This window comes from Leucoraja erinacea, unplaced genomic scaffold (genome assembly GCF_028641065.1).
Source record: "Leucoraja erinacea ecotype New England unplaced genomic scaffold, Leri_hhj_1 Leri_321S, whole genome shotgun sequence".
Lineage (NCBI taxonomy): Eukaryota > Metazoa > Chordata > Chondrichthyes > Rajiformes > Rajidae > Leucoraja > Leucoraja erinaceus.
The window spans coordinates 80377-107915 of record NW_026576222.1 but is presented as its reverse complement, the minus strand read 5'-3'; positions in this window follow the sequence as shown (position 1 = coordinate 107915).

Genomic DNA, 27539 nt, shown 5'->3' with positions numbered 1-27539 from the left:
TGCTTGTCCACAGAATAGATGCCAACACACAAATTCATCAGAACAGGGAGCAGTCTCATTGCTGAAATCAATTAAGACCAATTCTGCAACAGATCTATCAGACAACTACGCACAAAAGTAGTTTTAAATTCCGTTTAACCCTTTCTGCTATAGGGAATGCACCATTAGAATTTAAACGTTCACTGTATAAAATTCTCTCTGCTACATTCCTGACAAAATCTTGGCAGGTTTCCTTCCCGCTGATATATTTTTGTTATGGTCTCCCTCCCGTGAATCTATCACAGTTCCGATTATGCACTGAATTCACTTCTAATACAACTCAAAGCTGCAAACATTACAGTGAAACACCTGGATAGAGTGAATGTGGAGAGGATGTTTCCACAAGTGGGAGAATCTAGGTCCAGAGGCCGCAGCCTCAGAGTTAAAATATGTAAGGAGACGAGGAGGAATTTATTTAGTCAGAGGGTGGCGATTCTGTGGAATTCAGTGCCACAGATGGTTGTGGAGGCTAAGGTGGAGATTGACAGAATCTTGATTAGTACGGGTGTCAGGGGCTCCGTACAGAGGTCAGGAGAATTGGGTTAAAAGGGAAAGATAGATCAGCCACGATTGAATGGCGGAGTAGACGTGATGGGATGATTGGCCCAATTCCGTTCCTAGAACATATGAACATTAACTGTTGTAGTGTTTCCGTGCTGAAATTGTTATATGGTTATATCAGGTGGGACTAAGGGAAAAAAGATGTTCGGCACGGACTTGTAGGGCCGAGATGGCCTGTTTCCGTGCTGTATTTGTTATATGGTTATATGGTTAGTTAATCGGGGACCACTTTTCTCGCTACGCATTGTGCTTGATTCCGTCCTGAGTAACCATGGGCTGTTTTTTGGGTGTGGGGCAAAGATTCAACCATGTTCAACTGGCAGTGAGCTGAAGATGTATGTCTCCGCTCGTGTACCCGGAAATATAGCATCCAGTCAGCTGAGCACTACAGTGCAAGTGGAATTCGCTGGCCCGCGGACTGTTACAGCCTGAAGCCGCGGTCTGCGGAGCTTCTAGCCATGGGCGCGGCGTCCGGAGCCTGGGACCCCTCGCTAGGGATCCCCGGAGAAGAGCTCCGACCGCCGGCCCGCGGCTGCTAACATCCTGAAGCCGCGGTCTTCGGTAGGGAAGCGCCGATTCGGGACTTACCGTCCTGATGAGAGGGCCTGTACATCTGGCCGCCCACAGCGGCGACTGCGGAGGTTTATATCCCCGACCACAGGGGGAACAATGGAGGACGACTGACTGTACTTTGTGCCTTCCACCACAGTGAAGAATGCTGTGGTGGATGTTTGTGTTAAATTATATTGTGCATTGTGTGTGTTTTTTTGTTTGAACCGCTGCTGGCAAATTCATTTCACTACACTTTATTGTGTATGTGATGAATAAAACTGATTGATTGATTGTATGATTGATTGAATCATATGCGTGCAGTTAACGGGAAAAAGAGTGTATGAAAGGTCATGTTTAAGCTAATAGGGCAATGGGATGGGATCCAATGCAAGGAGACAGAGGGACATAAAAGCACAGAAGCAAAATGTATAACCATATAACCATATAACAATTACAGCACGGAAACAGGCCATCTCGGCCCTACAAGTCCGTGCCGAACAACTTTTTTTTCCCTTAGTCCCACCTGCCTGCACTCATACCATAACCTTCCATTCCCTTCTCATCCATATGCCTATCCAATTTATGTTTAAATTATACCAACGAACCTTCCTCCACCACTTCTACTGGAAGCTCATTCCACACCGCTACCACTCTCTGAGTAAAGAAGTTCCCCCTCGTGTTACCCCTAAACTTCTGTCCCTTAATTCTGAAGTCATGGCCTCTTGTTTGAATCTTCCCTATTCTCAAAGGGAAAAGCTGATCCACATCAACTCTGTCTATCCCTCTCATCATTTTAAAGACCTCTATCAAGTCCCTCCTTAACCTTCTGCGTTCCAGAGAATAAAGATCTAACTTATTCAACCTTTCTCGGTAACTTAGTTGTTGAAACCCAGGCAACATTCTAGTAAATCTCCTCTGTACTCTCTCTATTTTGTTGACATCCTTCCTATAATTGGGCAACCAAAATTGTACACCATACTGCAGATTTCGTCTCACCAATGCCTTGTACAATTTTAACATTACATCCCAGCTTCTATACTCAATGCTCTGATTTATAAAGGCTAACATACCAAAAGCTTTCTTTACCACCCTGTCTATATGAGATTCCACCTTTCATGTAGAAGGGAGATAAGAAAAATAAACCCGAGATCTTTGTACATAAATGCGAGGAGCATTGAACTGAGTGTGCAGTTAGTAGTTGAGGAATATGATAAAGTTGGAATTACAGAAGCATGACTCCAGGGTGACCAAGGCTGGAAGCTAAACATGCAGTGGTTGTCGATATTCAGGAAGGATTGACAGACAGGAAGACAAGGTGGGTTGGCATTGTTGGTTAAAGAGGAGATTAATGGAAAAGCAAGGAGTGATATTAGCTTGTAATAATGTAGAATCGGTATGGGTAGAACTGCAAAATAGCCAAGGGCAGAAAACATTTGTTGGAATTGTGTACAGACCACCAAGCAGCAGTAGGGAGATAGCATCAATCAGAAAATTCAGAATGCGTGTAGCAAAGTTACAGGCAGTTATCATGGGTGCAGAAGCCGTGAGGTGGTGAGTCCAGAAGCCGTGAGTCCGTGAGTCCAGAAGCAATGAGTCCGTGAGTAGTGAGCCCAGAAGCCTATGTACAAAAAGACTGGGGAACGGAGAGGAGGTGGGGTGAGTCGGCAGTGGCGGTAGACGCTGGGAACGGATTGTATGAAGAACCGGGGGTGGTCTTAACTTCAAGCACGGCTGCGAGATGCGCTCTTCCTGGCGACGAGTACACGGTGGTTGACAATGACCGAACACGGGGAAAGCCGATAGTAAACAGGCCATCCCTAATTTGAGGAAGGACATCCTTGTGATTGAGGCAGTGCAGCGTAGGTTCACGAGATTGATCCCTGGTATTGTGGGGCTGTCATATGAGGAAAGATTGAAAAGACTAGGCTTGTATTCACTGGAGTTTAGAAGGATGAGGGGGAATCTTATTGAAACATATAACATTATAAAAGGACTGGACAAGCTAGACAAGAAAAATGTTCCCAATGTTGGGCGACTCCAGAACCAGGGGCCACACACAGTCTTAGAATAAAGGGGAGGTCATTTAAGACTGAGGTGAGAAAAAACGTTTTCACCCAGAGAGTTGTGAATTTGTGGAATTTCCTGCCACAGAGGGCCGTGGAGGCCAAGTCACTGGATGGATTTAAGAGAGAGTTAGATAGAGCTCTAGGGGCTAGTGGAGTCAAGGGATATGGGGAGAAGGCAGGCACAGGTTATTGATAGGGGACGATCAAACATGATCACAATGAATGGCGTTGCTGACTCGAGGGGCCGAATGGCCTCCTCCTGCACCTATTTTCTATGTTTCTATGACACCCCATGGAAGCGATGGGTGCAACCGGCTTTCATTGCCAGCTGCAGCTGGGACTTTGAATGGTGCCAGAATTAGGCGTCTATTGTATACTAGACTAAGTGGGTTCCATTGCGTTCCAGCATTACACGGGAGGGTTGGTCACCAATGCAATATTCCACCTCTCCACCAATTCCAATATTGCTCGCCAGTGTGGGGGGAGGGGGGGGGCATTCTGTTGCGCTAGTATGGGTGTTGCGGGCTGAAGGTACTGGTTTCCAGAGGGCTAGTATAGACATTGTGGGCCGTATGGAGCTTGGGCAGGCGTCCAAATGTTGCAACTATTTTAAAAGCCAAGGCAAACAATTGGGCTGCAGCCACCCAAAAGACTGTGAACACAAACATTTTAAAAAGGGCTGCAGCCACTTAACAGCCGCATCGAGGGACTCACCGTGGAGTAGACGTGCGTTAAGTGTTATTCGCAGCTCAGAGAGTCGTGACCCTCTCGCTTCCTGGTCCGGCAGAGACTGAGTGAGTCATGACACTTCCAGGTTTTATAGTCACTCCCACTGCTGCCAGCGGGGGCAGCAGCGAAAATGGGGATTTTGTAAAAACATTAATATCTCTTTCATTTTTCATCGACGGAAACAATCCTCCGCACTCATACGGCGGAGGGGGGCTCTCAGTGAGGTGGCCAAAAATGACGGCCGTAGGTGGCTTCTCGGAAATCGCAGCACAGCCGGCCAAAAGCGGTCAAGATCAGAAATTTAGTAATATAGATAGACAGTGGGCTGTTTTCTTTCCACAATGTTCTAACCGCGTGTCGTGTTATGTACAGAAATAATCTCACTTTATGCAAATAAATAATCTCACTATAATTTGCTACACGTGATAATAAAAGAATAATTGAAACGTTAATCTCTTGAAATCGTTACATTATCCTTTCCCCGATATACCTGTACTCCTTTTAATTTGCTGCACCTGCTACTCGGATCACTCACGCTCTCCTGAGGAGCAGTGACCAGAGAAGGATGAAAATGTGCAACATTGGATTCGTGGAAAGACTCAAAGGATGGCGGCAGAAGAATGTTTGAGGTATGTGATGAGATACCGGTAGGCGGCGCGGCTCTGGCGAGCAGCGGCCTCTGCAGCCTGTCCGCGTTTTTATTATTCTTTTGTCTGTGTTTTTATGTAGTTTTTGTTATTTTATGTTGGGGGTGTGTGTGGTGGGGGGGGGTGGGGGTGGGGTGGGAGGGGGGGGGGAAACTTTTTGAATCTCTCCCTGCACTGGAGACCCGACCTTTTCTCGTCGGGTCTCAGGTGTCGTTGAGGCCGCAACGAGGAGCGGCCTCCAACAGGAAGAAGCCGGGGACTCAGGTGTCGACTCACCGTTGCCGTCGCGGAGCTGGCCGAGTCCGGAGCGGGTGGAGCGGTGGAGGAGCGCTGCTGCTGCCGCTGCTGCTGCTGCTGCTACCGGAGAGTCGGAGGCTGCCGCTGAGGGTCTGTGGACGACGGCACCGGGAGCCCACGGCTCCCTGGAGGGAGACCGCTTCTCAGGGCTCCTGCAACGGCGACTTCTCCCGCCCGAGTTGCGGGGTCGAAGAGCTCCTGGAGCGGGGCCTACATCACTGCCCCGCGCGGCTGGAATGGCCGCGGACTTTGCGAGCGCACACCGGGGGCTCTAACACCAAGACCCGGTGTGCGACCTCGCACCACCCGGTGTGGCTTCAATGGCCGCGGGACAATCGCCATCGCCAGCTGGGGGCTTTGACTTTGACTCTGACATCGGGGGGGGGGGGGAGTGCAGGAGTGCAGTGGAGAGACAAGTTTATTTGGCCTTCCATCACAGCTATGTGATGGATGTTTATGTTAAATGTAATTATGTTGTGTCTGGGGTCTATTTGTGTGTAATGTATGGCTGCAGAAACGGCATTTCGTTTGGACCTCCAGGGGTCCAAATGACAATTAAATTGACTCTTGACTCTCTTGACTCTCGAGAGGTGTGCCTCAGGATTCAATGCTGGGACCGCTGTTGTTTGTCATTTAGGTTAACAATTTGGATGAGAATGTATGACGCATAATCAGTGATTTTGCAGATGGTTCTACAATTGCTGTTATTGTAGATTGTTGCCGAAAGCCGCAGCAGAATATGGATTGGTTGGATTGGTGGGCTGAGACTTGATTTAGGGAATTTAGCACAGCCAAATGCGAGGTATTTCATTTTAGGAGGTCAAACCAGGGCACGACCAACTCTGCGAATGGCATGGCACTGGGTTTTGCTGCAGAGCTAAGGGACCTCGGAGTACAGGTTTCTTGAAAGTGGCATCACAGATATATAGTGTGGCCAAGAAGGCTTTCATCAGTCAGGGTAGTGAGATTTAAAGGTGTGAGTTAATGTTACATTGGTCAGGTCATATTTTCCGTATTGTGTTCTGGCTTAGGCTGGAAAGGGGACGGAGGATTTGTAAGGATGTTGCCAGGTGGCTGAGCTATAGGGAGAGGTTGAGTAGGCTAGGACATTATTCCTTGGAGCACTGTGGGATAATGGCTGATCTTATAGAGGTGTGTACGATCATGAGATGAATAGATAGGGTCGATACACAGGGTATTTTACCAGATTTGGGGAATCAAGATCCAGAGTGTTTAGGCTTTGGACTAGGGGCTAGTGGAATCAAGGGATATGGGCAGAAGGCAGACACGGGTTATTGATTGGGGAAGATCAGACATGATCACAATGAATGGCGGTGCTGGCTCGATCGGCCGAATGGCCTCCTCCTGCACCTATTTTCTATGTTTATGGTGAGAGGATAACTATTTAATAGAAATCTGAGGGGCAACTGTTTTGCCCAAATGGTTGTACACATATGGAATAAGCTGGCGGTGGCTGTAGTTGGGGCTGGTACTAAATGCTTAAAATCATTAGGACAGGCACATAGGTAGGATAGAATAGAGGGATCTCGGTCAAATGCGGGTAGATTGGACTCATGTAGGTGGGATACTTGCCCACAAATAATCTAATTTTGATTAACAGGGCATGATCATCGGACCATCGGCAATGGCAAGAGCGGAGGGCAGGGCCGGATTTAGATGAAGAGATGCCCTAGGCTATTCCACTTGTGAGTCCCCTCCCAATCCCCCACCCCCACGACGAGAGGAAGATGGAAAAGTCCAGCAGATTGACACCAATGTGGAGCCGAGCGTGGCCAATGAGATAAGGGCTGGAAAGCTGCGCTTTTTAATTTATTCCCAGTGCTAGTGTCGAGTTATCGGCTTAAAACACTATTATTCTGAAATGGAGGGCAAGGAAAATTACTGAAATGTTATTTGAGACCACAGTGCGTTGCGACAGCATATGTAAGAAAGGCCTTTGACAGTGTCAAATATTTTATACACTAGGCCTGTATGAAGCTTTTCAAAAAGGGGGGTGGCATGGCAGGATTACAAAACATTTACAGTGGCTTGCAAAAGTTTTCATACCCCTTGAACTTGTCCACATTTTGTCACGTTACAACCACAAATGTAAATGTATTTTATTGGGATTTTATGTGATAGACCAACACAACGTGGTGCATAATTGTGACGTGGAAGGAAAAGGATATATGGTTTTCAATTTTTTTTACAAATAAAAAACTGAAAAGTGTGGCGTGTAAAAGTATTCAGCCCCCCTGAGTCAATACTTTGTAGAACCACCTTTCGCTGCAATTACAGCTGCAAGTCTTTTGGGGTATGTCTCTACCAGCTTTGCACATCTAGAGACTGAAATTTTTGCCCATTCTTCTTTGCAAAATAGCTCAAGCTCAGTCAGATTGGATGTAGAGCGTCTGTGAACAGCAATTTTCAAGTCTTGCCAGAGATTCTCAATTGGATTTAGGTCTGGACTTTGACTGGGCCATTCTAACACATGAATATGCTTTGATATAAACCATTCCATTGTAGCTCTGGCTGTATGTTTGGGGCCATTGTCCTGCTGGAAGGTGAACCTCCGCCCCAGTCTCAAGTCTTTTGCAGACTCTAACAGGTTTTCTTCCAAGATTGCCCTGTATTTGGCTCCATCCATCTTCCCATCAACTCTGACCAGCTTCCCTGTCCCGGCTGAAGAAAAGCATCCCCACAGCATGATGCTGCCACCACCATGTTTCACAGTGGGGATGGTGTGTTCAGGGTGATGTGCAGTGTAAATTTTCTGCCACACATAGCGTTTTGCATTTAGGCCAAAAATTTCAATGTTGGTCTCATCTAACCAGAGCACCTTCCTCCACATGTTTGCTGTGTCCCCAACATGGCTTGTGGCAAACTGCAAACGGGACTTCTTACGGCTTTTTTTCCAACAATGGCTTTCTTCTTGCTACTCTTCCATAAAGGCCCGATTTGTGGAGTGCACGACTAATAGTTGTCCTGTGGAGAGATTCTCCCACCAGAGTTACCATGGGCCTCTTGGCTGCTTCCCTGATCAATGCTCTCCTTGCCCGGCCTATCAGTTTAGGTGGACGGCCATGTCTTGGTAGGCTTGCAGTTGTGCCATAATCTTTCCATTTTCGGATGATGGATTGAACAGTGCTCCGTGAGATGTTCAAAGCTTGGGATGTTTTATTATAACCTAACCCTGCTTTAAATTTCCCCACAACTTTATCCCTGACCTGTCTGGTGTGTTCCTTCGGCATCAAGATGCTTGTTTGTTCACTAATGTTCTCTAACAAGCCTCTGAGGCCTTCACAGAACAGCTGTATTTATACTGAGATTAGATTACACACAAGTGGACTCTATTTACTAATTAGGTGACTTCTGAAGGCAATTGGTTGCACTGGATTTTATTTAGGGGTATCAGAGCAAAGGGGGATGAATACCTTTCCATGGCACACTTTTCAGTTTTATATTTGTAAAAAAATTTGAAAACCATGTATCAATTTCCTTACACTTCACAATTATGCACCACTTTGTGTTGGCCTATCACATAAAATCCCAATAAAATACATTTACATTTTTGGTTGTAACGTGACAAAATGTGGAAATGTTTAAGGGGTATGAAAACTTTTGCAAGCCACTGTATGTGAAATAAGTGCACGCAGCGCATATCTCAAGTGCGAAGCTCAAAGGCCCTTGCGGCCGAGGTCCAGGGCCCGCTTAAGGGTGCTGGAAGCTCTGGGGATTTAGATGCTCTATGGTACATTCTGAGCCTTATTCTGGAGCATTTTTGCACCAAATATATGACCATTATTTCAGAAATAATTTTGGTTGAGTCAGAGTAATGAGTGGTTGGAATGGGATGATTGGGGTCATTGTTGTATACATTTGTTTTAATCAATAATTGAAGCTGACCTTGTTTTAATAATCAAGTTGTACTGTAAAATGTTATGTAAATTGTTATAAAGGATCATGCAAACACTGCAAATAAAATACTGTAAGTTTTTGAAGTAGATACAACCTCTTTTTAGAAAATGTTTTGTGTGTTGATTTGATTGCCTTTTACTGTTCGACTGTGTTAGTGTGTGCACATTAAAAATGATGCAAAATGAAAGTCACAAACTATGGAATACATATTTTTCAGTGTGATCAAGAAAAAGAAAGCAGTTCCAATGGTTTGATATTATTCATATGGAGGAGAAAATATAATTGCTCTATAATGCGCAATATTCCATTACTTATCAGGATTAGACACTTAGGATCTTTGGTAGACACGGGGCACGGAGTGCAAATGGAGATCTGAGGCCATCCAGGCCCACTGCGCACACGCGGAGAGACAGCTTCATTTTGCGCCGCTGCTGCGTCACCGGCTTCCCCCAACTGCGCTGGCTAAGAAGGTCGCAATTTTCCCCAAAAAACTTCTAGCAGGCCAGAACCAGAATTTCGGGAAATTTCCATCAAATTGGAAACGTTGATAGCTCTCCATTTTTTCTTTCTCTGGATTTTTTTTACTATGGGGGGGAAAACACCTTGGCCGGAACCCCTAGATTTTGAGGCCCTAGGCTTCAGCTTGTGAACCTTATACGTAAATCCGGTCCGGGCGGCGGATACAAAGGTCCTGACTATGGGTGACCAAAGGAAGATGACTGAACTTTATTGCCTTCCATCACAGTGAGGAATGTGAATTCCACTGTGGTGGATGTATATGTTAAATTTTATTTTATGTGGCTGTGTGTATTGTTGCTTTTCACCTAGTATGGCTGTATGGTAACTCAAATTTTATTGTATCTTGGTTAAGTGACAATTAACGCAAACTTGAACGACTTATTCAAATCAATTCTAACTGCCTAAATTCGCCTTGCTCCAATTTAACGAGGATGACTTTTGCCTTTTACCATACATACCTTTAAACTAATAAAACTACGGTACCACCCCCCACCCCACATCCCATGACAACACTCCGCAATCCCCCTGCGTATTTGTTCCTTTACTTCACATTGACTATTTGTAGCACAACCTTACAGGCGAGAAACCCATTGAAATGTGTGTAAATCAACCCCATTGGCCTGTTCCATATATGTGTGAAGTGGCTGCTTTATCTGAAAGCCATAAATGTGTGTTCTGCCTTTCCTTGTAAGGAGTCTCCTTCTTCTGATTCTAGTGAGTCGGCGTTTAGGGTTCTGATAGTAAATGAACACACCCTGGGTAAAGTTCATCTCAGTCTGATAATGATTAACTATGTTTACCGCTTCATCAGTTGATGCCTTCAGGCCCTTGTTTTAAGTCGAGACTATACTCCCTAGCCTTTCATGACGTCCACTGAGTAAGGGCTACATGATGTATATATGTATGTAGTCTGTTTTTGTTGTACTATTCTTATAACATATGTAAAGCACTTTGGCCAACGACAGTTGTTTTTTAAATGTGCTATATAAATTAATGTGACTTGATTTGGTTCCAAGCCCGAGGCTTGTTCCACATCATGTAATAGCCCGGCGATTTGGATTGTTGGATAAGATTGTCCCGTGTCCTCACCCTCCCTGGTTACTGCTTATTTTCCCTTCAGCCCTTCCCTTACAACACACGCCATGAGCTATATCGCGCCTCAGGCTGATGAAACATTGTTCACGAAATTACATGTTATTTACAAGATAATAACTTCCAGATAGACTCTCGGATATCTATGAGGTCACCGGCCTCCAGAGAGAAGGTTGCCGCACAGGTGTGAGCGCGCTCACTCTAAGGTGAACGATAAATATTTTGAAATATTACTTTCTCTTGCACAATGCCAGTTACTTTCAGTAGATCCTGACAGTTCTCGCTAGGATTGTAGCTGCATTAATCCTGGTGTCAAGGAAGAGAGAAATTAAATCAGAATCCGATGTCCCTCCTGGATTATTGCAGTAAAGAACTTTGAGCAGCAGGACATTGTGACTATGATCTACTGGAGATAAAATTCCGGTTAACTCTTAGCGTTCACAGATGAGACTAGTTTGTCTCTGATTTAGATGCTGCCCTGTTAAAGTTTCACATCAACATGAACGCGAAATTATGCAGTGCATTCGTTATTTTTTCTACCCGTTGATGATTTTACTTTTTATTTTACTTATTGTTTCCTAATCTGTTAGCTTTTTACATACTTTAGATAGAACGAAGAGCTCCGAAAATTAAAATAATTGGATCTTCGAACCGTGCTCAGGTTAAATTATTCAAGGGAAATCCAAGAATTGTGTTGCCCCACAAAGTATCCCTCTGACGAGGCAAAGTGAGTTTTTTTAAACGTTATTCTGGAGTACTCTCTTCATAAAACTGATCTGGCTGGTGGAACAGTTATATCCACTCTTTTCGATCTCGGTGACTGACGTTAAAGGAAATCACCATATCATATCAAATGTACTTTCCAATAGTGAATAATATAGATGGATTATTAGGTGAATTGTTCACAGCTACGGTTATCGTTCACCAACTCCCTCGACATTCAGCAAAGTTGACAGTCGTTGTTCACCTGCTTTGGCGAGGACAACCTGTCGCCACAGTCCGGACCTGCATCTCAGTAGGAAAGGTCTCAAGATCGAAAACTTGTTCATAACTTGGAGCAAGGGATTGTATCAGCAGCTACTGAGATTATTGAGGACATTTTGTTTTGAATGTTGAGAGTTACGTATTTTTAAACAAAAATGTATTTCCTTGCTGACCAATTATTGAAGCACTAATCTGGTGACACTATTTCGTAGCCACATAAAAATACGACCATGGCAGGTTTTCCCATGAAAGCGCAATGGCGTTGCCCCCACACGGTTTGTTTTCTTACCTGGTTTCGCCCTCCCGATTCTGATACACGCAAATCCGGGAGATTGAGTTTTATACTGCCTAACAATGAGCAAACACACCTCGAGTAAAGTTCAGATAATAAAAAGTCATAAAGATGGACTTCAGCCTCACCAAAACATTATTAAATACCCGTGCATGTTGAGCTCCCAAGGGCGGGCACGGTGGCCCAGCGGTGCAGTTGCTGCCTTTAAGGGCTTGTCCCACTTTCACGACCTAATTCACAACCTTTTTTACTTGTGGACATTTTTGTATTGTATTGTATATCTTTATTGTCATTTCCTGAGTATTCACATACCCAGAGGAAACAAAAAAAACGTTGCTCAACCAGTGTCCATTCAGTGTGCATTAAAAATAAATAGAAATAAAAAATACATGTATCATGAACAAATTTAACACTCTACTAAACATTCAACAGGCGTTCCGATCGGCAGCGGCACAACAGTGGCTCTGCTGCAGTGTGTCCAGGTTGGGGGTTTGTGCGCGATACTTGGCAGGGGGCAAAGTCCATTTAGCAGTCTTATAGCCTGTGGGAAGAAGCTGAGGAGCATCCTGCTGGTTTTGCAGCTAATGCTCCTGTACCTCTTCCCAGATGGCAGGATGGAGAAAATGTCATGTGATGGGTGGTAGGGATCTTTGATGATGGAGATGGCTCTGCTGATACATCTCTTCCTGTATGTGTCCGGCAGGAAGGGGAGTGGAGCACCAATAATCCTGCTGCCGGTCTTCACAATCCTGTCTAGTTGGTGCCGTTCGTACGCCTTGCAGCTCCCGAACCGGGAAGTGATGCCGTAGGTCAATGTGCTCTCGACAGTCCCCCTATAAAAAGTCCGTAGGTGTGTAGCGGGGAGACCTGCTTTACGTACTCATCGGAGAGGGTGTAGTCGCTGCTGGGCTCTCTTGACCAGTGCTGTGGTGTTGGCCGTGGACGTCAGGTCATCAGACAGATGTAGCCCAGTTGCATGTGCCAGCATCAACCCCCAATAGCTCCAACTTCTCCACCAGCTGCTGCGGAATGATTGTATTGAAAGCAGAGCTGAAGTCTATGAAGAGGATCCTGGCATAGGTATTTTTCCGATCGAGATGTGACAGTACGAGGTTCAGTGTTGTTGAGACTGCGTCCTCTGTGGATCATCATGCTAGAAAAACGCTCCCGACCTACTTGATGCCACGAGTACCTCCGACTAGCATCACAACCTCCTTGGACTTACCTACGACCTCCTGACGATCCTGCTGCGAGTCAAGGGCAAACTCGGCAGAGGTCGTGAATTAGGGGGTGAAAGTGGGACAGGCAAAGGGAACTGCAGAAGAAGGGAAACAAAGAACTCTGATGAAAGGTGATGTATTTAGAATACACTTTTCGTTTGGCAATTTCCTTTTCCGACTTACAATTTCACAAAAAATACACAAAATGGAAACGTTTAACGATTTTCCCAATGGCGCATTGCCCTGATTTCAACTTTATTTAACAGATAATCCAAACATTTCTGGTTAGTGAGCGATATGGAAACTTTGGACATGGCGTTTATATTTGTCAACCAGAAGAAACTGAAGGCATGTGGGATAACTTTAAGGATTTGGAACTCAGAGTGCGACAGCCGGCTCCTCCGTTGCGATCTTGGCAGATCTGACTGATCTCAGCGCTTTAGTCCTATCCATTGCTTGCAATATCTTACTCTATTGTTCAGTGAGAATGTATGCAACAAAATACTCATTCCCTCGCCCTGAGGTAGAAAATTACAAGACTCGCATTGAAAGAGAGAGTGGAAAATAAATCTCATCTTAAACTGTCGAAAACTGTCTTAAAATAACTGTCTTAAAATAAATCTCATCTTAAACTGTCTTAAACTGGCGACGTCGAGTTTCAGTTTGTCCAACAACAGAAATGTATCCATTAACCAAGTTCCCTCTCATTGTTCCAAACTCCAGACAATACACTTTTATTCGTCTAATTTTTTTCCCCCACCTTGGTCAGTCTGATCACCTCTCATTGTTCCTGCTCCCTAAGTACTCCCCACTCATCAGACGGGTTAAACCCACTGTGAGGACAGTTAAAGTCTGGTCAGAATAAGCGGACTCCAGCAGTGTTTTGGAAACATTGACTGGAAGGTGTTTGCAGCCCAGGCCACCCTTAACTCCCACACGGATATTGATTCCTGCACATCCTCTGTTCTGGACATTATAAACTCCACCTTCAATAGTGTCACCTCCCCTCAAACGGGTGACCATATTCCCGAATCAGAAGCCATGGATGCGAAGCGAGGTCAGGCTGCTGCTGAAAGCACGGGACGCCACTTTCAGGTCAGGCGATGCTCGAGCCTACAGTTCATCCAGGGCTAACCTGAAGAGGGGCATGAAGAAGGCCAAGCACTGCCATAAGCTCAGGATTGAGGAGCACTTCAACAACAACTCCGACCCCCGACGCATGTGGCAAGGCATCCAGGCCATCACGGACTACAGACCCTCCAACACCACCCCCACATCTAGCGACGCCTCCTTCCTTGAGGAGCGTAACCACTTCTAAGGCCGCTTCGACAGGGACAATCTAGAGACAGCCATCAAGGCTGTGCTCCCTGCCAATCACCAACCCCTCACAGTCACACCCTACGACGTATACGTGGCACTGAGTAGGACTAATGCACGTAAGGCTGCTGGCCCTGACGGTATCCTCGGGCGTGTCCTCAGATGTCTGGGCTGACATCTTCAACCTGTCATTTGTCCAAGCAGTTGTCCCCACATGACTTGAAACCACCTCCATCGTGCCGGTGACAAAACACTCCACTGCGGCAAGCCTCAACGACTTCCGCTCAGTTGCACTTACGCCCATCATCACCAAGTGCTTCGAGAGGCTGGTCCTGGCACACCTCAAAGGCTGCCTACCCCCACATTGGATCCCTATCAGTTTGCCTACCGCAAGAACAGGAGTACGGAGGATGCCATCTCAACGGCACTTCACTCCGCCCTCTCCCACCTCGACAACAGAGACACTTACGTAAGAATGCTGTTCATCGATTACAGCTCAGCATTCAACACCATTATTCCATCAAAACTGATCACCAAACTCGGTAACCTGGGCATCGACCCCTCCCTCTGCAACTGGATACTGGACTTTCTAACCAACAGACCCCAGTCTGTGAGGTTAGACAAGCACACCTCTTCAACCCTCACCCTGAACACCGGCGTTCCTCAGGGCTGTGTGCCGAGCCCCCTCTTCACCTACGACTGCACACCTGTACATGGAACTAACACCATCATCAAGTATGGAGATGATACAACGGTGATTGGCCTCATCAGCAACACGATGAGTCGGCCTATAGGGAGGAGGTCCAGCTCCTAGCAGCATGGTGCGCTGACAACAACCTGGCCCTTAACTCCAAGAAGACCAAGCAGCTCATTGTAGAATTCAGGAAGTCCAGAGGCGGCACGCACACCCCCATCCACATCAACGGGACGGAGTTGGAACGTGTTTCCAGCTTCAGGTTCCTGGGGGTCAACATCTCCGATGACCTCTCTTGGACCCACAATACCTCTACTCTGATCAAGAAGGCTCACCAGGGTCTCTTCTTCCTCAGGAGACTGAAGAAGGTCCATCTGTCTCCTCAGATCCTGGTGAACTTCTACCGCTGCACCATTGAGAGCATCCTTACCAACTGTATCACAGTATGGTATGGCAACTGCTCTGCCTCCGACCGGAAAGCACTGCAGAGGGTGGTGAAAATTGCCCAACGCATCACTGGTTCCTCGCTCCCCTCCATTGAGTCTGTCCAAAGCAAGCGTTGTCTGTGGAGGGCGCTCAGCATCGCCAAGGACTGCTCTCACCCCAACCATGGACTGTTTACCCGCCTACCATCCGGGAGGCACTACAGGTCTCTCCGTTGCCGGACCAGTGGGTCCAGGAACAGCTTCTTCTCTGCGGCTGTCAAACTACTCAACAATGTACCTCGGTGACTGCCAATCCCCCCCCCCCCCCTCCCCCCGGACACTCCTCCCACAGGAAAAACAGTAAGACTGTATGCATGTAAATAGATTTATTTATTGAAATCATATTCTATGTCTCTCTTCCAGGGAGATGCTAACTGCATTTCATTGTCTCTGTACTGTACACTGACAATGACAATTAAAATTGAATCTGAATCTGAATCTGAATCTGAATCTGAATTAAGCAACATAGTCAGATGCCGAAAAACATTTTCACCCAGAGAGAATCTGAGGAATTCTCTGCCGCAGAAGGCAGTGGAGGCCTTCACTGGATGTTTTCAAGAGGGAGTTAGATTTAGCTAAGGGAATCAAGGGTTATGTGGAAAAAGCAGGAACGCGGTACTAATTTTATATGATCATATAACCATATAACAATTACAGCACGGAATCGGGCCATCTCGGCCCTACAAGTCCGTGCCGAACAATTTTTTTCCCCCTTAGTCCCACCTGCCTGCACTCATACCATAACCCTCCATTCCCTTCTCATCCATATGCCTATCCAATTTATTTTTAAATTATACCAATGAACCTGCCTCCACCACTTCCACTGGAAGCTCATTCCACACCGCTACAACTCTCTGAGTAAAGAAGTTCCCCCTCATGTTACCCCTAAACTTATGTCCCTTAATTCTGAAGTCATGTCCTCTTGTTTGAATCTTCCCTATTCTCAAAGGGAAAAGTTTGTCCACATCAACTCTGTCTATCCCTCTCATCGTTTTAAAGACCTCTATCAAGTCCCCCCTTAACCTTCTGCGCTCCAGAGAATAAAGACCTAACTTATTCTTTTCACAATAGCAGGCAGTGACTAGTGGGGTACCGCAAGGCTCAGTGCTGGGACCCCAGCTATTTACAATATGTATTAATGATCTGGATGAGGGAATTGAAGGCAATATCTCCAAGTTTGCGGATGACACTAAGCTGGGGGGCAGTGTTAGCCGTGAGGAGGATGCTAGGAGACTGCAAAGTGACTTGGATAGGCTGGGTGAGTGGGCAAATGTTTGGCAGATGCAGTGGATAAATGTGAGGTTATCCATTTTGGTGGCAAAAACGGGAAAGCAGGCTATTATCTAAATGGTGGCCGATTGGGAAAGGGGGAGATGCAGCGAGACCTGGGTACACCAGTCATTGAAGGTAGGCATGCAGGTGCAGCAGGCAGTAAAGAAAGCAAATGGTATGTTAGCTTTCATTGCAAAAGGATTTAAGTATAGGAGCAGGGAGGTTCTACTGCAGTTGTACAGGATCTTGGTGAGACCACACCTGGAGTATTGCGTACAGTTTTGGTCTCCAAATCTGAGGAAGGACATTATTGCCATAGAGGGAGTGCAGAGAAGGTTCACCAGACTGATTCCTGGGATGTCAAGACTGTCTTATGAAGAAAGACTGGATAGACTTTGTTTATACTCTCTAGAATTTATGAGATTGAGAGGGGATCTTATAGAAATTTACAAAATTCTTAAGGGGTTGGACAGGCTAGATGCAGGAAGATTGTTCCCGATGTTGGGGAAGTCCAGGACAAGGGGTCACAGCTTAAGGATAAGGGGGAAATCTTTTAAAACCGAGATGAGGAGAACTTTTTTCACGCAGAGAGTGGTGAATCTCTGGAACTCTCTGCCACAGAGGGTAGTTGAGGCCAGTTCATTGGCTATATTTAAGAGGGAGTTACATGTGGCCCTTGTGGCCAAGGGGATCAGTGGGTATGGAGAGAAGGCAGGTACGGGATACTGAGTTGGATGATCAGCCATGATCATATTGAATGGCGGTGCAGGCTCGAAGGGCCGAATGGCCTACTCCTGCACCAAATTTCTATGTTTCTATTCAACCTTTCTCTGTAACTTAGTTGTTGAAACCCAGGCAGCATTCTAGTAAATCTCCTCTGTACTCTCTCTATTTTGTTGACATCCTTCCTATAATTGGGCGACCAAAATTGTACACCATACTCCAGATTTGGTCTCACCAATGCCTTGTACAATTTTAACATTACATCCCAGCTTCTATATTCAATGCTCTGATTTATAAAGGCTAGCATACCAAAAACTTTCTTTACCACCCTATCTATATGATATTCCACCTTCAAGGAACTATGCACGGTTATTCCCAGATCCCTCTGTTCAACTGTATTCTTCAATGCCCTATCATTTACCATGTACGTCCTATTTTGATTTGTCCGGCCAAGGTGTAGCACCTCACATTTATCAGCATTAAACTCCATCTGCCATCTTTCAGCCCATTTTTCTAAATGGCCTAAATCACTCTGTAGACTTTGGAAATCCTCTTCATCAGCCATGATCATATTGAATGGCGGTGCTGTCTAAGGACCGAATGGCATACGCTTGCACCTATTTTTCTATGTTTCTATGTGTCACAAAAATCTTCTAATATATTGATTGCATGCCAAATCTGTCGAACATTTTCGCATTAAGTCAACTTGCGCACTCTAAGTATCGGTTGAATATCTTTGATTTCAAACTCATTGACATATTTCCGAAATCTGCCAACAGGGACTGTATGTAACAATCTAGAACTAGCGTCACTGGTGACTTGAAATATTTGAAACATTACCCACCCCTCACACCCTCCCGCTATTCCCCTCATCTCGGACGGCAGTTAGTTTCTCCAGTAAAACAAAAGTCAAGAAAGAACTCCGCGGGACGAACAGCGTCGGTGGAGGACAGAAGTTTTTGGTTCTAGATCATGGATTTGGACATCTATCCGCTGAATTCCCTCCAGATTCCTGCAATTAAAGCCCCCAGTGTAACTGCTTTCTACACCTACCTGTTAAAGAACCGGACTGGGCAACTAGTGTCAATCTGGAGCAAACGGGTCCTTTTCACAATGGCAGGCAGTTACTAGTGGGGTACCGCAAGGCTCAATGCTGGGACCCCAGCTATTTACAATATATATTAATGATTTGGACGATGGAATTGAATGCAACATCTCCAAGTTTGCGGATAACACTAAGCTTGGGGGCATTGTTAGCTGTGAGGAGGATGCTAGGAGGCTGCAAGGTGACTTGGAGAGGCTGCGTGAGTGGGCAAATGTATGGCAGATGCAGTAGAATGTGGATAAATGTGAGGTTATCCATTTTGGTGGCAAAAACTGGAGAGCAGACGATTATCTAAATGGTGGGCGATTGGGAAAAGAGGAGATGCAACTAGAACCGAGTGTCATGGTATACCCGTCATTGAAAGTAGGCATGCAGGTGCAGCAGGCAGTGAAGAAAGCCAATGGTATGTTAGCATTCATAGCAAAAGGATTTGAGTATAGGAGCAGGGAGGTTCTACTGCAATTGTACAGCGTCTTGGTAAGACCACACCTGGAGTATTGCGTACAGTTTTGGTCTCCAAATCTGAGGAAGGACATTATTGCCATAGATGGAGTGCAGAGAAGGTTCACCAAACTGATTCCTGGGATGTCAGGACTTTCATATGAAGAAAGACTGGATAGACTCGGCTTGTACTCGCTAGTATTTAGGAGATTGAGGGGGGATCTTATAGAAACTTGCAAAATTCTTAAGGGGTTGGGCAGGCTAGATGCAGGAAGATTGTTCCCGATGTTGGGGAAGTCCAGAACAAGGGGTCACAGCTTAAGGATAGAGGGAAATCCTTTAAGACCGAGATGAGAAAAACATTTTTCACACAGAGTGGTGAATCTCTGGAACTCTCTGCCACAGAGGGTAGTTGAGGCCATTTCATTGGCTATATTTAAGAGGGAGTTAGATGTGGCCCTTGTGGCTACAGGGATCAGGGGGTATGGAGAGAAGGCAGGTATGGGATACTGAGTTGGATGATCGGCCATGATCATATTGAATAGCGGTGCTGGCTCGAAGGGCCGAATGGCCTACTCCTGCACCTATTTTCTATGTATCTGTGTATCTTGCCAACGTGGCCAGGTCACGTGAGATTAAATTACCCGAAGCCTCTGTTGACTCCGTCCAGAACCATTGACCCCCAGAGTGCAAGTTCAGTGCGGGTGGGGATCCCATCCTCCTGCTGCTGGAATCATTGGGGGTCAGTGATGGGTTAAGTCAGCGAGGTGCTCAAACGACCCAGTACTAATAAGTTCTGCATTAGTACATCATAATATAATATTGCCAACAACACACAGTTCATGGGGAATATTGCACTCAGGAAATTTACTTAATTCGGCCCATATCGCCAACCCCACACTGCACACGTGATGCAGATTTACCATTGATACACTGACCCTGTACCTCAAACTAATTAGACAGAAAAGAGCACATTGATTTTATTCACATTAAAACACAAGGCACTGTTTTTTCGGTATATGTTGAATGGAGGTACCTGAAACTAGTGTAAATATAAAATGATTGGTGAAGATAAATGTAGGCCCTTTACAATCAGAGACAGGTGAATTTTATAATGGGAAACAAGGCAATGGCAGACCAGTTAAATGAGTACTTTGTTCTGTCTTCACGATGGTAGACACAGGCAATCTCACATAAATACTAGGAGAACGAGGATCTAGTGGGAGGGAGGAACTGAAGGGAATCCACATTTGTCAGGAAATGGTGTTTGGTAAACTGTTGGAACTGAAGGCAGATAAATCCCCAGGGACTGATGGTCTGCATCCCAGAGCACTCAAGGAGGTGGCCCCAGAAATCGAAGATGCATTAGTGATCATTTTCCAATGTTCTCTCGGCTCTGGATCAGTTCCTGTGAACTGGAGAGTAGCCAATGTAACCCCACTTTTTAAGAAAGGAGGGAAAAAGAAAGGGAATTATAGACCAGTTAGCCTTGCACCGGTCGTGGGGAAGATGCTTGAGCCAATTGTTAAAGATGCTATAGCAACGCATTTGGAAAGCAGTGACAGGTTTGGGAAAAGTCAGCATGGATTTCTGCAGGGGAAATCATGCTTGACTAATCTTCTGGACATTTTTCAGGATGTAACAAGTAGAATGGATAAGGGCGAGCCAGTGGATGTAGTGTATATGGACTTTCAAAAAGCCTTTGACAATGTCCCGCACAAGAGATTAGGGTGCAAAATTAGGGCACATGTTGTTGGGTAACGGTATTGACATGGATAGACAACTGGTTGGCAGACCGGAAGGAAAGAGTATGAATTAACGGGTCCTTTTCAGAATGACAGGCAGTGACCTGTGGTGTGCCTCAAGGCTCAGTGCTGGGACCCCAGGTATTTATAATATACTAGACTAAGTGGGACCCGTTGGGTCCCAACATCACACGGGAGGGCTGGTCCCCCAACGCAATATTCCACCTCTCCACCAATTCCAATATTGTTGGCCAGTGGGAGGGCTTTCTAGAACCCTAGTATGGGTGTTGTGGGCCGAAGGGACTGGATTCCAGAGGGCTAGTATGGATATTGTAGACTGAATGGATTTTTGCACTTGCAGTTCATTAAGTCACGGGTGGTGGGCTGGCATTTCACTTACTCTTGGCTGGTGGGCTGGCATTTCACTTACTCATGGCTGGTGGGCTGGCAGCCCAGTCATTCACAGCTGGTGGTGGCAGTTCATTCAGTCAACCCTCTTCCCTTCTCCCCCCACTCTGCTCCATGCCATTCCCCTCCCCCACACGCATTCAGTCCATCTCCCCTCAATCTCCCCCCATGCACTCTTAGTGGCTCTCCACACACACACGCATTCACACAGATACTCAGACACTCACACAGACACACACTCAGACACTCATATACAGAGACACAGTCAAACACTCACACACATACACAGACACTCACATGTACACACACTCATACACAGACACTCACACACTCATCCACAGACGCTTACACAGACACAGCAACTCATACATACGCACGCACGCACAGACAGACGACGCGCGCACACACTTTAGAAGCAATAGAGATACTATCTGCAAGCATTTTAGAACCAATAGACATTTTTGCATGCGTTAGAAGCAATAGTCATTTTTTGCAAGCTTTAGAACCAATAGTCATTTTTGCAAGCTTTAGAACCAATAGATATTTTTTTTGCAAGCTTTAGAACCAACAGACATTTTTTTGCATGCTTTAGAACCAATAGACATTGTTTGCAAGCAATTTACAACCAATAGACTTTTTTTGCAAGCATTTTAGAACCAATAGACATTTTTTGCAACTATTTTAGAACCAAAAAATACACATTCTGCAAGCATTATAGAACGAAAAGAGACACTTTTTGCAAACATTTTAGAACCGATATACACTTTTTGCAAACATTTTAGAATTAATAGACATTTTTTTGCGAGCTTTAGAACCAATAGACAATTTTTGCAAGCTTTAGAACCAATAGAGACATTTTTTGCAAGCTTTAGAACCAATAGACTTTTTTTTTTGCAAGCTTTAGAACCAATAGACATTTTTGCAAGCTTTAGAACCAATAGACATTTTTGCAAGCTTTAGAACCAATAGACATTTTTTGCAAGCTTTAGAACCAATAGACATTTTTATGCAAGCTTTAGAACCAACAGACATTTTTTGCAAGCTTTAGAACCAAAAGAGACATTTTTTGCAAGCTTTAGAACCAATAGAACCAATAGATATTTTTGCAAGCTTTAGAACCAATAGACATTTTTTGCAAGCATTAGAACCAATAGAGACATTTTTGCAAGCTTTAGAACCAATAGACATTTTTGCAAACATTTTAGAACCACAAAGAACATTCACATTTGAGTATACATGTGTTCAGTGTTATTCACAGCTCAGAGCAACGTGACCCTCTGCCTTCCTCCATCTTGAAGAGTGAGTGAGCCACACTACTTCCTGGTTTTATAGTCCCTCCCCCCTGCCGCCAGCGGGGGCAGCAGAGAGAATGGGGGAATTTTGTAAAAACATTAATATCTCTGTCATTTTTCATCGACGGGAAAAATCCTTGGCGTACATGCGGCGGAGGGGGGCTCCGAGCAAGGTGGCCAAATATGACGGCCATAGGTGGCGGCGTTCTCCCGGAAATCGCAGCGCAGACGGCCAAATGCGGTCAAGAACAGAGATTTAGTAATATAGATATCAACGATATATATTAATAGGTGTGACTTGGATAGGTTGAGTGAGTGGGCACATGGCAGTTGCAGTATAATGTGGATACATGTGAGGTTATCCACTTTGGTGACAAGAACACGAAGGCAGATTATTATCTTAATGGTAGATAAACATAAAATCTGGAATAACTCGGCAGGACAGGCAGCATCTCTGGAGAGAAGGAATGAATGGGTGACATTTCAGTTTGAGATCCTTCTTCAGACTCGGAATCTGAAGAAGGGTATCGACCCGAAACATTTACCCGTTCCTTCTCTCCAGAGATGCCGCCTGTCTCGCTGAGTTACACCAGCTTTTTGTGTCTATCTTCACTTTAAACTAGCATCTGCAATTCGTACTGAAATGTTATCTGAATGGCGTCAGATTAGTAAATGGGACCTGGATGTGCTTGTACATCAGTCACTAAACGGAAGCATGCAGGTACAGCAAGCAGTAAATATAGCTAATGACATGTTGGCCTTAATTGCGAGAGGATTTGACTTTAGGAGCAAGGACATTATAGCTAATGAGGGAATGCAACGTATGTTCACCAGGTTAATTCACGGGATGGCGGACCTGACATACGATGAAAGAATGGGTCTTGTAATCACTGGAATTTACAAGTATGAATTCCACAGACTCACAACTCTGTGTGAAAAAGTGTTTCCTCATCCTCATTCTTAAACTGTGGCCCCTGGTTCTGGACTCCCCCAACATCTGAAACATGTTTCTTGCCTCCAGCGTGGCCAAACATGTTTCAATAAGATTTCCTCTCATCCTTCTAAATTAGAAGCCAGCCGCTCCATTCTCTTAGCATATGACAGTCTCGCCATCCCGAGATTTAGCCTTGTAAACCTACGCTGCATTCCCTCAATAGCAAGAATGTCCTCCTTCAAATTAGGGGACCAAAACTGCACACAATATTCCAGGCGTGGTCTCACTAAGGCTCTGTACAACTTCAGAAGGACCTGTTTCCCGTGTTGTATGACAGACTCTAAGCGAATTTGATGTTGGGGAAGTCCAGGACAAGGGGTCACAGCTTAAGGATAAGGGGGAAATCCTTTAAAACCGAGATGAGGAGAACTTTTTTCACAAAGAGAGTGGTGAATCTCTGGAACTCTCTGCCACAGAGGGTAGTTGAGGCCAGTTCATTGGCTATATTTAAGAGGGACTTAGATGTGGCCCTTGTGGCCAAGGGGATCAGAGGGTATGGAGAGAAGGCAGGTACGGGATACTGAGTTGGATGATCAGCCATGATCATATTGAATTGCGGTGCAGGCTCGAATGGCCGAATGGCCTACTCCTGCACCTAATTTCTATGTTTCTATGTAACTTAGTTGTTGAAACCCAGGCAACATTCTAGTAAATCTCCTCTGTACTCTCTCTATTTTGTTGACATCCTTCCTATAATTGGGCGATCAAAATTGTACACCATACTCCAGATTTGGTCTCACCAATGCCTTGTACAATTTTAACATTACATCCCAGCTTCTATACTCAATGCTCTGATTTATAAAGGCTAGCATACCAAAAGCTTTCTTTACCACCCTATCTATATGACATTCCACCTCCAAGGAACTATGCACGGTTATTCCCAGATCCCTCTGTTCAACTGTATTCTTCAATTCCCTACCATTTACCATGTACGTCCTATTTTGATTTGTCCTGCCAAGGTGTAGCACCTCACATTTATCAGCATTAATCTCCATCTGCCATCTTTCAGCCCATTTTTCCAAATGGCCTAAAACACTCTGTAGACTTTGGAAATCCTCTTCATTATCCACAACACCCCATATCTTGGTATCATCTGCATACTTACTAATCCAATTTACCAACATCTGCTGTTCCTAGTATCTAGACTGGGCGTGCATTCCACCCTACACTTGCACTCAGTCCGCCAAGGCCTGCTGGATCTCCCGGTTGCCAACCATTTTAACTCCCCTTCCCACTCCCACACTGATCTTTCTGTCCTGGGCCTCCTCCATTGCCAGAGTGAATACTGGAGGTTAAAGCCCAATGACATGAATACACAAACTGGAGGTTAAAGCCCAATGACATGAATATTGAATTCTTCAAATTAAGGAGACCCCCCCGCCCTCCTATTGAAGTCCTGGAGTTTGTCCCGACCCCATCTCTTTTTTTCCAGCTTTCTCCCCTGACTCCCATCAGTCTAAAGAAGGATGCAGACCCGACACGCGCCTATCCATTCCCCTCCAAAGTGCCGGTGGAACTCAGCAGGTCAACCATGTCCTAACTCAAAGTTTTGAGTTAGGACTCTTCTTCAGACTGATTGGAGTGAGTGGGGGGAGGAAGCTGAAAAAAAGAGATGGGGGCTGGACAAAGCCTGGTAAGTGATAGGTAGACACAAAATATAAGCCCTCCTTGGCCCTGTCGAGAATGTGGTTCCATTCTTTGGATGGGGTGTAAGGTCCGAGCTGATCGGACATCGACATTTGTGCGCTGATTGTGGCGAGGGTTTCACCCGCATGTCCAGCCTGTGGCAGCACCAGCGGTGAGCGCCCCTTCCCCTGCCCGTCAATAGACAACCAGATTCAGGTTCAATCTTTATTGTCATTGTGCAGTGTACAGTACAGAGACAACGACATGCAGTTAGCATCTCACCCAGAAGAGCGAACATAGAATAATGGAACAGTAAAATATATATATGTACAAACAGTAGCAATATATACAAACAATAGGTGCAGGAGGCCATTCAGCCCTTCGAGCCAGCGCCGCCATTCACTGGGATCATTGCTGATCATCCACTATCGGTACCCCGTTCCTGCCTTCTCACCATATCCCCTACCTCGCTATCTTTAAGTGCTCTATCTAACTCTCTCTTTTAAAAGCAACCAGAATTGGCCTCACTGCCTTCTGAGGCAGAGAATTCCACAAATTCACAACTCACTGGGTGAACAAGTATTTCCTCATCTCCGTTGTAAATGGCCTACCCCTTATTCGTAAACCGTGGCCTCTGGTTCTGGACTTCCCCCAACATCGGGAACATGTTTCCTGCATCTAGCGGGTCCAATCCCTTAATAATCTTATATTTCAATAAGATCCCCTCTCATCCTTCTAAACTCCAGTGTATACAGCCTTTACCGCTTCATTCTTTCAACATATGACAGTCCCGTCATCCCTGGAATTAACCTTGTGAACCTACGCTGCACTTCCTCAATAGCACGAATGTCCTCCCTCAAATTTGGAGACTGCACACAATACTCCAGGTGTGGTCTCACCTGTACAACTGCAGAAGGACCTCTTGTCTCCTATACTCAACTCCTCTTATGAAGGCCAGCATGCCATTAGCTTTCTTCACAGCCTGCCGTACCTGCATGCTAACCTTCAATGTCTGATGTTCTGTGGTAATGGCTTCACCCGCCTTGACCACCTGCTGGAGCACCGGCAATTTTTGAAGATGTGACTTGGAAAATGGACAAGGGAGAGCCAGTGGATGTAGTGTACCTGGACTTTCAGAAAGCATTTGATAATGTCCCACATAGGAGATTAGTGGGCAAAATTAGGGCACATCATATTGGGGGTGGAGTGCTGACATGGATGGAAAATTGGTTGGGCAGACAGGAAACAGAGAGTAGGGATTAACGGGTCCCTTTCAGAATGGCAGGCAGTGACTAGTGGGATACCGCAAGGCTCGGTGCTGGGAACGCAGCTATTTACAATATACATCAATGATTTGGATGAAGGGTTTCGAAGTAACATTAGCAAATTTGCAGATGACACAAAGTTGGGTGGCAGTGTGAACTGTGAGGAGGATGCTATGAGAATGCAGGTGACTTGGACAGGTTGGGGAAGTGGGCAGATGCATGGCAGATTAAGTTTAATGCGGATAAATGTGAGGTTATCCACTTTGGTAGCAAAAACATGAAGGCAGATTACTGCCTAAATGGCGTCAAATTGGGAAAAGGGGAAGTACAATGGGATCTGGGGGTCCTTGTACATCCGTCTATGAAAGTACGTGCAAGTACAGCAGGCAGTGAAGAAAGTGAATGGCATGTTGGACTTTATAACAAGAGGAATCGAATATAGGAGCAAAGAGATCCTTCTGTAGTGGTACAGAGTCCTAGTGAGACCACACCTGGAATATTGTGTGCAGTTTTCGTCCCCTAATTTGAGGAAGGACATTCTTGCTATTGAGGGAGTGCAGCGTAGATTTACAAGTTTATTCCTGGGATGGCGGGACTGTCATATGCCAAGAGAATGGAGCAGCTGGGCTTGTACACTCTGTAATTTTGAAGGATGAGAGGAATCTCATTGAAACATATAAGATTGTTAATGGTTTGGACACGCTAGAGGCAGGAAGCGTGTTCCTGATGTTGGGGGAGTCCAGAACCAGGGGCCTCAGTTTAAGAATAAGGAGTAAATCATTTAGAACGGCGACAAGGAAACACTTTTTCATTAAATGGAAGAATTTTGGAACCACTGGGGCTCTTCATAGAGCTGGCTACCTGGCCAATCTGAGCAATCGGGGGAGAAAGGCCTTGGTCAGGGAGGTGACAAAGAACCTGATGGTCACTCTTGACAGAGCTCCAGAGTTCCTCTGTGCAGATGGGAGAACCTTCCAGAAGGACAACTATATGTGCAGCACTCCACCAATCAGGACTTTATGGTACAGTGGCCGGACGGAAGCTACTCCTCAGTAAAAGGCACATGACAGCCCACTTGGAGTTTTCCAAAAGGCACCGAAAGGACTCTCAGACCAAGAGAAGCACGATTCTTTGGTCTGATGAAACCAAGATTTAAATCTTTGGCTAGAATGCCAAGCGTCACGTCTGGAGGAAACCAGGCACCACTCATCACCTGGCAAATACCATACCTACGGTGAAGCATGGTGGTGGCAGCA